The 15,302-nt window shown below is 38.5% G+C and overlaps 1 long non-coding RNA gene across 1 annotated transcript in view; it reads right to left on the bottom strand.

The window, feature by feature from the left end:
• Positions 1-10,502: 10,502 nt before the first annotated feature.
• Positions 10,503-15,302, bottom strand: part of LOC135464665 (uncharacterized) — a 52,057-nt gene continuing 47,257 nt past the window's right edge. Inside the window, exon 3 of the long non-coding RNA XR_010443674.1 lies at positions 10,503-10,902. This is a non-coding gene — a long non-coding RNA (uncharacterized LOC135464665). The remainder of the gene's footprint in view (positions 10,903-15,302) is intronic.

Raw genomic sequence — 15,302 nt, 5'->3', positions numbered from 1 at the left:
TACTAATATATAGCCTTATGATTAGCATAAATGGAAGACATACCCGAAAATTCATTCACGAACAGTCCGTCTGTCCAGCTTTGCGTAACTCACCAACTATGTATAAAGTGCTTTGAGACTGACTGTAAGCCCAACGCATGATTTGTAACAATGCTTGGCCATGGAATTGTAAATCTTTAATATTATTATACTTCATATACAGGCCTATAGATGCGAATTTTCGCTCCGCATTTATTAATTTATTTGATTGTTGCAGGTGTGGTCAGTCTTGTAGTTGAAGGAAATCGGAGTACCCGGCGTAAACCATGGACCTTTGGCAAGTTACTGACCGATTTTGTTATGTGTGACGTATACACAAATGTGCGTATTCACTCAGTGCAGGTGGAAGGTTTGTGATCTTCAATGACTGTTAAACTTCGCAAATACAACCAGTTAGCGTCGTCAACCTTTCATTGTGTCACCAATGCCATGCACTAGCAAATTTGTTCACTTAATGAGTGTTCAATGCCGTGTATACGCCTACACAAGAATTATTGACATGGAGGAAAAACTACCCCAATTATACCTGGGTTAAAATGTCAAATGTGAATATGCTCACACGTCTATGGAGTCTAAACTTACTTAGATAACCTTGTTGAACACCTGTAGAAGCCTGAACGTCATATTATTTATAATAAAAAAATAAATCATACAGCTTTGAACACCTGTAGAAGCCTGAACGTCATATTATTTATAATTTGTCTCATACAACGTCTTCGTTGATTGCGTTTGACACAACCTTGCTAAAGGAAATCCACCGCATCCCACCCACACCTAGCTCATTAAAAACGTAATACCAACAATACAGTACAATACAATATAATCTGGAAACACATACATGCAATAAAACGTTGTACGAAATTAAAAAAATAAATCATACAGCTTTTTCACATAACTACATATTTTGTCTAAAAAGGAATGATAAGAAAATCTGAAAAGTATTACGGGGAATTTGAAAAAGAAAACAGCAAAGAAATCATTGCGTGTGCGACAATTTCATTTCATGTCATAAATAGATTAGAAACAAACAGCATTAAATGATCTATGTAGAAAACAAGATATTCTCTCCAGCTTGGAGACATGTGGATGTATTATACAAGATATGGCTATCGCATTCTTAAAAATACTCCCCTAATTTTTTTTCTTGTGATTTTCGTGATTAAGGGCGGACCAAAAAGCGCTATGATCGAAGATCAAACAGCTGCGTGCTAGGCACCCCAGTGGCCATCTCTTATTTTCACAGCGCCGAAGGTGTTCTTCTTGTAACTCTATAAGGAACTGCCTACCGGTCTCTTTCGCTGATTAGCTCAAATGAACGACAGTTTTTACGCTGTGCTCGCCCTCCAGGCCGCTCTACGATACCTCTGAAGCCCAAGAAAATACCCGGGCTTTTTTTAACCGCAATGGTTTCAAAGTTATGTAAGCCGAGCTGCTGATTTAATTCCTGGCTCCCGCGCTTGAAACTCTATTATACCAAAGCAGGCAAGCTAAGCGGATTATCTCGCCATGCCCGAATATTATCAGTTATTAAAATAAGCATAGTTCTCCTTCTTTACAGCCTGGCACATGTGTGCTAACGATATATAAGTTTCGTTATGACTAAATTTATCATGATGCATTCATACCGTTAAAGTCTTCAGTTATACCATTTATGTCTTCGGTTATACCATTAATGTCGTCAGTTATACCATTAATGTCGTCAGTTATACCATTAATGTCTTCGGTTATACCATTAATGTCTTCGGTTATACCATTAATGTCTTCATGCATGTTCTCTAAGCTGTAAGTCTTTAATTATATTCATAACATTTATCTTTCGAAGTATAGAAAGGCACCGCTGAATTAACTTTCCTTATATACCAGTGAACTGCGCTCTTCAATAATTTCTAAGTTTCTTCAATTTCGAATTTAAATCAACTTTGGGACATTGAAATAGATTTATTTTAATTTTAAAAATGAAAACGAAAATGTCTTTTTTTCAGGAAAATGAAAAATTTATAGGCATGTTACTTATACACCAAAATGAAATATCCTGATTTCTTTCATAAATAAAAGTTCAGATTTGGTGTGCTATAACATTTGTCATATTACCTTTCTGTTATAGACGACGAAATTGGTGAATGCAGACATGTACACACCACGCATTCCAACAACGCTATACATATCAATACAAATAGCAGAATATTGCCGGCTATGTCATAGAACCAAAAACTGTATAGACATTACAGCGTAGGCCTATACATGTGTATACCTTCCAGAATCTAAATAATCCTAAAACTATATTTTATACGCAACACGTCAGACAATACGCATGCTTATAGACGTGTGAATTTGTCACGAAAGGCCTGTTCAGTATTTCAACATACATCTATATCCTCACGCTATGCCATTTTCTTCTCGGCTTCCACTGCGGTTTCCCTTTTTTTTTTCTTTTTTTTTTTTATTTCTTAGAAACAGAAAGGGTGACATATGTGGTTTTTCACCGTACATCATGTTAGAACACGTGGACGATGAAGGGCAATACAATGCGGACAATAAGCAAGGCGTGGCCAGGTATGCATGGACGCGACACGAAAGTCACGTCTCATATTGTAACGACCCAGGACGATTTTTCGCGGGATTGTATACAACCCCATGTATGGTTTTGTCGCATAACATGCTAAGTATTGTTCGCATAAGACACACTTGTGGTTTGAGCGCTTATCTATAAAAAAAAATCCAGCTGGTTTTCTGGCTTATGTATAGATTATTTCGTTTTAAATCAAGGCCTCAGCGTTTTTTAAATTTCGTAAATCATTTCTCCGCAAATAGGCTTTTCTCATTAGTCACATCTCCATATATGACGCTATGACTGAAACGTGTTTTTACGAGAAATCTGACGTACGAAATTTTATGAAGGTGCCTCTGTATCACGAATGGCTAACGACAAAAACAGTTGTATTTCTGATCTGTTGTATTCTGCTTTCACATAATGCAAGATCTTCTCAAAATCCTATCCAACAAAAACATATACACAGGGCCTTCAACATTCAGACCATTTGTATTTTGCCGCAAACGTCCGATGTCTCTGTTATATACCGTTACATATAGACGTTGTTGTTGCAGTGTAGCCTTATAATATACATATAAACATATCGTGACGCCATTTATCAGATGATAAATTTGCATCTGTATATATTTATTCTATCACGAAGGTGATTCCTTACATATAAAGTTTGCCTGTGAACCATGAAACCTTCCCTGCGTTTATCTGTGTACTTGTTTTTGCTCACTATAGCTTTGGCAACATCATTGCTCTATGTAACAAATTTTAGCAATGAGCATCGTGGCGTAATGTATTTAAAAAATACAGCAAATATGGCTCTTAATAATTTTAGTAAATAATTTTGTAGGCATGTATAATTAACATATTGACAATCTGACATGGTCACGGTTTTTGTCACGAAAAGTAAGTGAAGTCATAACATTTTGCAGTGACGGTATCATTCCAATTATAAAGAATGGCTTTAAAAAATTCAGAGAATCAAACACAATGTGAAAACTTGCAACAGAGAGAAATTAACACTGTTAGTTCAACAATTTTTCTTTTCTCAAAACTACCTGTAAAATTGTAAAAAAAATGCTGTTATACACTATACATTTTAATTATACGACGGTATATTATGATTACAGCTATATATATATATATATATATATATATATATATATATATATATATATATATATATATATATATATAAATCAAAAGGTTTGTGACTTTTAGGCCTTTCTATAGTGAAAGCTCGGCAGTGGAAAGGTTTGTCAGTCATAGGCCTATACATAGTGAAAGATCGGTATAGGTTCATCCATCCATAAATAAGAGAACTTGACTGCCGTCAAATAAGGGGGAAAATCTTGAGCACGGCGTTGAAACACCAGTAAAATAAATACAGGAATTAATTTAATTAATAATTAATTAAATATACTTCACTATATATAGACTTTTGCTTTCAAAAAATAAGCAGTGTATGACAAGCGTGTCGATCGCCGTCACAAGGAATGTATACACGCATGTATATATAGCCACATGCAGCTTCAAGTACAGGCCTACGCGCTGGCAATACAGTCGAAGACAATTTGAAAGTTTCGCTTTGAATTCGTCAGGAACATTTCACAAATGTCATCTGTTCCAAGTTAATTCGACCAGAGTGGTGCGGTTGGGTTTTATAATATTTCATGAGCAATGTTTCACGGTGATAACTCTTGCGGTTTCGCGAGATTCTAGACGTATAACAGTTGTGGAAATAAGACGAGATGCTGGAGGCGACGACAACCTTATAACGGTTGAACTCACACATCAGCTTTGTCTTGTGAAACGGTCCCTGTACCAATGCTTTTCTCTCCGTCCAGTTTAAACATTTACCAAAGCCTTGCGTTAATACGATGCCATGTAGCAGGCAGCCTTTTAGGAAAACCATCCACGGAAGGATCCAGTCGACCGTACGAAAAGCGACCTTCATATTATATCCTGATAATGTCATTTTCCCAGCTGTAGACGAGTTAATTTTGAAGCTAAAATACCTGGCGGGAAACGCTAAATTGGAGATACACTACGTCATTTTCGCTGTGGCAAGTCTTCCGTCGGGGCAATCTGTTAGATAGGCCCGTACGAACGTGAGTCACGCGAGAAAAGACGTGGCCTCGGGCGGTTAGCAAGGCCCTACAAAGGAAAGACTCCATCTTAAGTGTGCGCCCAGGAAAAAAGGGGCCAACAAATTGGAAGCCATCTTCGGCTAACTCCTCGTCATTTCCCCTTTTCACTCCTTTTTTGCTGCGCCCAGATTCTGCTTCAAAAGCCGCCCACTTCCTAAGACCTCGCCATTATGCAATTTCTGAACAAGGCCGCACGAGCGTTTGTGCTGTTTGTGGGAAAATCCCATCCGCTTTGAAGCTCGTCTTTCTATAATTTTAAAGGAGGGCATTTTCACGAAATAATTTCAAGCCGCAGAAATGTCTACTTAAAACCACGGAAAATTATAGTGATACCTTTTTTGCAGAGTTCTAACAAACGCGATATAAAAAAAAAACATACAACTACAGAAGAAAACTATCTGCGCGCACTTAAATCTAGAGGTTACGCAAAAGCGCCATCTTGAAAAGTGGAGTAGCAAGTTTTAAGTGGATCATGTATTCTTGCAAATTGCAGTCCTCTTTTCTCTAACCGCCTTGTCTGTGCCACACATCGCTTTCCATTATGGCCAGTTTTGATGTTTCTTCCATGGAGACACATCTTCCAGCGATTTACGCTCCGTTTCCATTTTCTTTAAAGTAATCCTATTTTCCGCCTGCAGGATCTCGATCCTGGTTTTAGGATACACACAAAAAGCTCATTTGGCGCGTGCCATCTGAGCCAGATGACAAAGTTACGGAGTCAGCCGAGTACTGGCGGGAACGTGCCTCTAAACCCGACTTATAGTCCTGCATACAGGGGCTGGAGAAGTCTAATTTGAATTCGTCTTACAGATTGGCTTTCCTGGGTGAGATCGGTGTATTTCACCATGCAAGACGACCTGTTGCATGCAGCTCCTAAAAGATACCCTTGGTCTATCTGACGTGTGACCATTTGCCAGCTATCACACTGTCGTCACTGCTCTGGTTTTATTCTCGATGCTGTACGTCTATCACACTGTCGTCACTGCTCTGGTTTTATTCTCGATGCTGTACGTCTATCACACTGTCGTCACTGCTCTGGTTTTACTCTCTATGCTGTACACGTATCATACTGTTGTCACTGCTCTAGTTTTACTCTCCATGCTGTACGTCTATCACACTGTCGTCGCTGCTCTGGTTTTATTCTCTACGCTGCAGTCTTTAATTATATTATATTCCTTCATAAACCAGGAAACATATGCTGGCGGGCTGAGTATCCCCGGGGTCCTACCCCTTTGAATTGTTTTAATATAATTGTACGGTAAATGTGATGACAACACAGCTAATTCTAAACCAGTGAAATCTAATAAACTGTAATCAACATCACTGCATTTTTTACCCACTTCTACTGAAACCTTGGTGTAAGGAGCATGTAATTTGCTACTATTTAAGCATTTACATGAATAGTCGGAATAAAACCTTAACTGAGGCGAAATGACAAGAGGTCGTATATTCTGTCGTCGCTGTTCTTTTTTTAATCTCTGAGCTGTACATAATTAATTATGTTCTGCAATTCGTCAACCTTTTACTACACCCTGTATGGGCCTACATTAACACAATGCAGCCTGGCCTACCATATTTGAGTTCAGCGTTTAATACAAAGGTATGGAGAATAAAACTATAGGACAGCGACGATAATGTGTGGTAGTTGGTAAGATGCTCACATGAAAGACATTCTTTGTTCTTGACAGAAGCAGCCGATTATTACGAATTATATCAGCATCAAATATCTCATAACCAAAATCGTTTCTAAAACGAATAAAACATCCTTGTTGTAGCGGTGGTCCCATGTCGCTAATTCTATAGTCCAGGTGAAAGTGGTTCTCGCATTCTAAATATGGTGCGAAATTTCTGATAGTTTAATTCGTGGATTTTGTAGTGTGATTAATACTATTATCCCTTCATACTCTTGACACAGAATTCTCTAAAATCTGGAAATTGTCTAATTTTCTGATATAAAAACTACAGCAGATAAAGTATGTTAACCCAGAACAGCGACGACAGTGTGATAGTCGGCAATTGGTCACCGGTGAAATACGGCTTCCTATCAATTTACTTAAGGCCGGATTTTATGTTTTATATTAATCCTTAAATAGTAGTAATTCGTATGCACTCCACATTTTATTATTTCATTCAACACTAGTCAAATAAATAAACAAATAAATAAATAAATAAATAAATAAATAAATAAATAAGTAAATAAGTAAATAAATAAATTCCATCCGATATCATCACATCTTCCAGAAATACATCTTATAGCTTTACATGAGAATTTTTGTCCGACACCTGGAAAGACGCAGAGGTTTGACATAGGTTCGGATCGCTTTCCTCCAACAATAACATCAATAAAATAAGTGAATGCATAAATAAAAAAACAGAAAAATGCATGGCTAGTGCTAATGAGATTTAAAATCTTGGTTTCCTTACATGCATGTATGTAAACTTGTTGTGCTATTTTTGTGAAAATGTTTAATTTCAGGTGTATTTAAATTTTAATCAGGGCCATTGATCCATCGGTCGTATGCACTTTAGATTATACATGCATATCCGAAACTTTCTTCCTTCTGCATCATAAATGTGAAGCAAGAAAAAAAGAGGGAAAAAAAGAGAAAAATTCGATTTGTTATTTGCGATTAATTACCGAATTTATATATGCCAGTAAAAGCAATTACAGATATCCAAGGCTGCTAAATACACCCGGGACAATAATATCAATAAAATAAATAAATAAACTGATAAATGCACGGCTAGTGCTAATCAGATTTAAAATCTTGGTTTCCTAATATTCATATAGGTAAACTTGTGGAAATGTTTAATTTGAGGTGTATGTCTGTGCTATAATCTTAAATCACGTTTGGGAGTCATATATATAAACACCTGTTTTTACTGCTTTGGAGATAATTTTGTAAGAAAATAACGGTTGAATAGAAAAAAATGAAATTAACTTTTGATATATAAAAACACGGGCCAGTTATAAACAAATGGAGATATTATATATTGGCTAAAAATGGTAACCTATATATTGGTTACAAATCGTAACAACAATTAGAAAAGGTCAGCTATAATGGCTACGGGCGGGACATTAATGTATATACATTATTGTCTATATTGGTTACATATGATAGAACAATTAATGGTAACAAATAAAAGAACTTTCGGTTACAAGCTAGCGGAAAATTAATGGTTATACCAATGGTATACCAATAATATATTGGTTATACCAATTATACCAACAATAATAGTTCTTTATTTCAGACTGAATAGTCCAGTATATATATATATATATATATATATATATATATATATATATATATATATATATATATATATATATATATATATATATATATATATATATATAAGCTGGTAAAAGGTCAACATGTGTTTATTGGAAAGGGTTATTGAAATTCAGAAGTGTAGAAAAAAGTATCTTTCAGATTTATTTTGTACATAATGAGGGCTATACGTTACACAGCGTTCATAACCACTGATCAAATCGCTCAGTATAAAATGGCAGAATATATGTGTACAATTGTGTCTATAGTGGGAAATCGCTCACACGGACATGGTCGCGCATGTCCGAGCACAGAGCACGTGTCACCAAGGTGACAGAAGCCGTCATCTGTAAGAGTTATACCTTCTAATTACAAATGAACAAAAAAAAGTGATTTGACCAAAAAAAAAAAAAAAAAAAGCACACAGCAACAATGTATCGTGGTGGCCAGAAACGTGCGTGCGAGATTGATCAAAATCATGACTCCGATCTGTATACCTGGCGTTTTGACGTCCCCCGGGATCTCTGCCCACATGCTTTGTACACACATCAGACATCGCGACGCCTCACAGACAGACTTCACTGTAGTGCTGGAGATTTGAAATCTCTCCTCGTAATAATGGATGAACCGGATGTACAATCGAGTCCGCCCCACGCGCTCCGCGTGACGTTATCACAAAGGTCTGACCCAGATCCGGAATTATGAGACGTAACGATAAAGAACTGCTCTGTGACGAGTGCCCTTGACATATGTTATACAAAAGATCCAAACGGCTAATTGCAAACAGGTAATTATTTACCTGAGGGCCTTTTCGGGCCGCGGGAGGCCGGACGTTCAGCAGGCATGCTATAAGATCATGTATCCCAGATGTTAGCCCTTCATTACGTTTTTTCCTTTATTATTTTTTAGTTTAATAATTAATACACACAATGCGAACATCCAGGTAACCCGAGCTCACAAAGATCCGTCGACGCAAATCTACATAAAGATTTATTTGCCTGTGTGTTAAAAGTCAGAGTTTTATAAACAAAAGCAAAAGTTGCTATGTAATTTTGTGAAGATTTTATAGATTGCCGTTGTGAACGTCTAAACGTGTCACACTTAAGCAAGGTTTATACTATGTAACACAAAGCTGTTTACACAATATAACACAAAGCTGTTTACACAACATAACACAAAGCTGTTTACACTATAACGTAAAGGTGTTTGCACTATATAACACAAAGCTGTTCACACAATATAACACAAACCTGTTTGCACTATAACACAAAGCTGTTTGCACTATATAACACAAACCTGTTTACACTATATAATACAAAGTTGTTTACATAATATAATACAAAGCTGTTTCCACTATAGAAGACAAAGATGTGTCAATTAAACAAGTTTAATTTGCAGTAGAATTTACTGACAGTTTGTAAAATTAATTATACTGCGTACTGTAGGTTATTCTACTGAAACTTTGTATGCGAGCCAACATGGCCCCTGCATTAAGTTTCGGACAGAGGCAGCCTACCAATATAGATATACATCACACTCCGGCTTTCGGTATTGTAAGCTTGTCTCTTTCCTTAACAAAAAGTCGACAAAGGCAAAAGGTATACGTGAATATATTATGTAATCGTCTTTGTCCTGTTTTGACATCAGTTCTATGAATGTCCCGTATAGCATAGTTAAATATACTGTGAGAGAATGTGTCAAAATGAACCCACCGCGCTGCCATTGCATGCGGTTCTAGGTCGACTGTAGATCGCCCCGCGGTGGACAAACCCCAACCTGCTGATGTATTCTCGAGTTTGTCATGACACACTGTCGTGCAAGTCTCAAACAAAGCCGACCCATCCACAGACCGCTTCAATGGCGTGTTGTATTCTGTGTTATCCGTTTATCAGATGGTCCAGACTAAAAGCTGAGCCAACAATGGCTTTTCTCTTTCAAAGGAATTTTGTCGTTTTTTTTTATTATTTTATTTTTATCCTAATTGACTTTCCACTATTCAGTCGGCATCAGTCTGATTATGGCTGACAAAACGCCCCCTGGCGGCGTCGGTCAGTTTCTTATAGCGACGTCCAGTGTTTGCACGCACGTGCGACCTTGGCAACAGTGTCACAGCATGCGCGCGCAGTAATATAAAGTTATTTGATTAGATTCGGTCCGCGACTTAGTCGGATTATTTGCTTTTATGGGGGTGTTTATTGATTGTTTATATCCCATATTAAGACGATTTGACCTGCAATTGTCGCACAAATGCTAGAGAGCAAAGCAATTCAATTTTCGACGTGATCCATATATGACCAGATAAAAAATAAAGTGTAACTCTCAGCAAAAGAGGATCATTTCACGCCACCGCGTTAATATCACTGATGGGCATTGAGACACCGTTAATTGTAGCATCGCAGTCCTGCGTCCACTGGACAGAAGACGCCCTGTGGGTAGTACCCCGAGGGAGGCCTATACAGCTTAATCCGACTGTATAGTCAAGTACAACAGAAACCAGGCTAGAAACCCTAATTTGAAGCCAAAGTCCGCTATTCGCTTTTTCCAGTCGCGCGGAAGAAAAGAGGCAAATTTTTTTCCCGAACAGACAATAATTGGCAAATTAGGAGAGAGAGAAAACATCGGCGGAGAGTTTCAAACAAAAGCAGCGATCGATATGGTATAGTGTTATAGGGCAAGAAGTTGTATAAACTTATGTAGAGCATCTCCATTTAACTTACCGTTTCTTCAACCGAGACGTTGCCGGGAAATCCTAAGCCGCTAAGCAAATCAGCCTACTTTTCTGACGTCACCCCTCTACACGAGGTCACACCACTGACGTCAGATCGATGACGTCACGTTGCTGTTTGGCTTCTTCCCACCATGGCTGCATGTTCTTGCAGGCTAACTTGAGTGGCCGAAACTGAAGTCAAAGAAACGAAATCTTTTTAGCGGGAATTTCAGCACAAACTTTACGACAGATACAATCCGATTGTACTATAAAGGTTTCTCCCGTAGCTAACCAAGAAGAACGGCGATAAAACCAGAACGCGACGATTATGTGGTAGCTTCATCCATGGCTCCGGCTTCTCTTTCTGCTTTTATTGCTTGGCTGTGCACCTTGGGGGTGGGGTGGGGTGGGGGTCATGTCAGGCATCTGTACACTGTATGATATAAAGACTACTGCAGGGGAGTAAAACCAGAGCAGTGGCGACAGTGTGATAGCTGGCAAATGGTCGCACATAACCGGTGAAATACGCCCTCGTGTCAATTTAACTCAGTCAGGGCTTAATACAAACTGTTTATGTAAATGCTTAAATAGTAACGAATTACACGCCCGACCCCCACCCCTACCAACATGGCTAAAGCAGAATTAGGTAAAAAAAATGCAGTGATATTAATTGCAATATATTACTGGTCTAGAAATAAACATAACTTCGTCGCGGTATATGTATTGTGAACCGCCCCGCTGGTTCAACCAAATTGATCATTTAATAAATATAGCATAGATGTATAAGTAAAAATATGACATAAGCACCTGTGATTGTTAATATATGTTTTGTATAACAACCGTGACAGTCACATTATTCCGATTTGGGCATTACTTGGATGTTTTTAGCGCAGGTGTATGATTTATCTGTTTATTTATTTGATTGATGTTTTACGCTGTACTCAAGAATATTTCACTTAAACGACGGCGGCCAGAATTATGGTGTGAGGAAACAGGGCAGAGCCCGGGGAAAACCCATGGCCATCCGCAGGTTGCTGTACGTATAAGACTATATGTATACATGTAACACTGCCCTTATGTCACTCTGTGGGCATCCATGGCCGAGGTCGTTAGCGTGTCAGCTCGGCGCAATGGCCAAGGAGCCTCTCCCCAACGCGGTCGCTGTGAATTCAAGTCCAGTTAATGCTGGCTTCCTCTCCGGTCGTACGTGAGAAGGTCTTGTGGCAACCTGCGGATGGTCTTGGGATTTCCACCCTAATGCTGAAATATTCTTCAGTGCGGCTTAAAAGAACAATCAGATATATAAATAAATAAATTATGCCACCCCGGGCAGTCTATATAGTAGCCTAACAAACATGGCTTAAATGATAAACCTTAAAAGGTGAGCAACGGATTCATTTTGACATTGACCTTGTGTCTCTCTGAAAATATATGCAATGTACATTGGCGTAATGTAATATGAAAAAAACAGTGTAGATAGTTCAACCAGAGCAGCAACGACAATGTCATAATGGTTAAACAATCATACGTAATCAACGTAACGGTTGACACCTGAAAACACGTTGTAAGCGACACATTTACCTTGTCAACATATGACGTCATACATTCCGAAGCTAAACCCCAAACGGTTGCTGGTATACCGTAAAGTGGTTTTCAGAGCGAGGAGCAAGATTTGATTTGATTTTTTTTTCAGCGGTATTTTTACGCCGTTCTCAAGAATATTTCACTCATGAGAGGACGGTCAGCATTATGGTGAGAGAAAACCGCGCTGAGACAGGAGCAGTTAAGAGAAATAAGCCTAATACCAATATCATTTTCACATGTTTTCATGTCAAAACCTCACGTGCATGTCTTTGGCTGTTCATCAAAGAATTTCTCCTGCCATCTGGTTAACATCATGCTAAAAATCCCTCGCTTGCATACATATCTCGTGCATATGCAACATGTGATTGCTTTTGTTCAATCGTCTTTCAAAGCCTGGGTAACGTTTCTACTGGGCGTCAGTGTATAGCCTACACACACTCACTACACAATTCAATGAATCCATTAAATAGGACGGTATCCCACTTTTTAGAGGACCATTTAGACTTCATTTTTCATGTTGTCAATCAGCTGTAGACTATGTCTTCTCAATAAACTGAGTAGACCTGTAAGAGTCTGCTTCCAGACATGATTGAAACGCCAGTTTCCGTTACTGTAAAGGCCATTGGCAATCACGCTATCACCACGTTTATCTTGCTAAGATTTCCTTGAACGGATTATACGGCATTTAACAGAGCAAAGCTTAAGCACAAATGTAACCCCCCCCCCACCCACCCACCTATTAAAAGCTAAAGAAGCGAAGAAGATTAGGTGTAGGGAATTTCATCATGTAGGAAGAAGCCCTGCTGATGTCTCACAGACGTTCCCCATAATAGATTGCTGAAAGATCGCGAGTTCCCCTTAAATTGATACTATCTCTCAATTCGTCAAAGTTACGGCTAGATATCGTGCAATCTAATTAATCAAAACTGGGCTATCAACAACAAAAGTGAAGATTAATAGGCTTGGGGGGGGGGGGGTATTTGGGGTGACGCTGGAGTAAAGCATTCTACCACTTCCCTGGAACCTATTTTCAAAACGGCTGCCATGGTCAAATTCCTGGATGTGGTCTTCCGAGTGAATCATTTGGAAATCGCAAACACCAACTGATGCAGGGAAGGCAACACTCGTACATTTATTTGTCACAACCGGCAGCCCAAGGACAGGTGCTGGGACTGTATAAACATCAGTATACTCATATCACGTGTTTTATATGAAGGGTGTAAAAGCAGTTAAAACCATTACTGACAAATATCCATGGTTGTGTATTTGTTACGAATGTTCCTGGTTTTCACACTTAAGGAAACTCTATTTAGACTTTGTTTAATCTTATTTTGATTTTATGTCCGTATACCACACTGACAAACATCAATGAAATAAAATAGTAAATATTTATTCATTAAATCCTTCAAGCTGATGTTCAAAAATATTTCACGTACATTCAACTGAGGCGGTCTGGAACAGCCAGTCAGTAAAGGTTGACTGTCATAACTGCTTTGCTCTACACGAGTTTTGCACTATTCAAGTTTTTGGAGCCAGATTAAAATACCTGTCATTTTCTTCACTACATGAGACGATGAGTCTTGTCACATTGGACAAACCGAACAAAAAAAGGAAAAAAAAATATTCTACAAGTAAGTTAAAAGTTAATGACGAACGAAATAAGCATTCGGTGCACCTGTCACTAAAATGTCGATCCTAATGCCGTCTCTATATAAACCTGAAAGGTTTAACAGGTGCAAACCCTAAAGTCGCAGACAAAATGACGCCCAGTGGATTTGAACTCCAGACCTTTGAGACAAGGAATAGCCTAAACTCGGGATAAGCAGTGGTACATCATCCACTCAATTTAAACTGGAATGTCCTGAATGATCGACGACGGCTAAATAATTAATGTCCGTTTTACCTCCACTATGGGCCCTAATGCAACTGCACTTAACATGTGATTGATTTTGTTGTAAAAACCCGATTTTCTTCAACTAATACGGATTTAAGAAGACCGTGACCTGTGCGAAATGTTGGAGGTTGTGGTAGCACTAAGGAATCTTATACACTTATTACACAAGGCTGAAATCAGCGAGAATGCTTCTCTACATGTAAATAAAATTCAAGAATGAAACAATCGTGGCTTTTATATGTTTGATTTATTTAACTGGTGTTTTACGTCGTGATCAAAAATATTTCACTTGTGTTACGGCGGTCAGCATTATTGTGGAAGGAAACCACACAGAACCAGCACAGAAAGCCAGCATGAACTGGACTTGAATTCACAGCGCTGGATTACATTGTTGAGAGGTTCCTGGGTCATGGCGTCGCGCTAACGCCTAGGCCACGGAGGTCCCTCAGTAAGAATACAAGAATAAAGCAATTATGGCTTTATATGTATGTATGTAGGTATGTATTCTTGGGGTTTTACGTCGTACTGGCCCTGTTTAGTTGCCATATAACCTCTCAGTGTTTAGCGCCAAGCGACGCAGCAACAAATACCTTTGCAAAGCCGTTTGGTATGACCTGACCCGGGTTTGATCACGGGTCGCCTGACTTTGACTCGGGTGATCTAACCACTAGGCCACCGAAGCGGTTCAATCATGGCTTTACGTCACATTGTAAATATTACAGTCATTTACTGTGGCGAAAACATGTCAAAACCAAACCACAATGGCAAAAACCTGAACAACACATGCAAGATGTTAGCACGGGGCAACTGAGTGCACGATTCCAAACTTAGTCCTGTTTTCTAGCTGTTTATGCCTCTCGGTCGAGACTAGAGTTGCGCATTTATTTATTTATTTGATTATTTATTTATTTATTTATTTATTTATTTATTTATTTATTTATTTGAATGTTGTTACACACGAAACTGACGTATTGTTCACGTGTACAACGCCGGTCACATTTAGGCATGAGTGGAGAAAACGGGTGACACATGGCATGCAAGTATTTTTGATTTTCTCAATTTAGTTCCAACAAACCACCATAGAATCCTATATATGCTTTAAATGCATTTTACG

This window comes from Liolophura sinensis, chromosome 4 (genome assembly GCF_032854445.1).
Source record: "Liolophura sinensis isolate JHLJ2023 chromosome 4, CUHK_Ljap_v2, whole genome shotgun sequence".
NCBI lineage: Eukaryota > Metazoa > Mollusca > Polyplacophora > Chitonida > Chitonidae > Liolophura > Liolophura sinensis.
The sequence above is the reverse complement of the archived record's forward strand: the minus strand, read 5'-3'. Positions and strand labels throughout refer to the sequence as shown.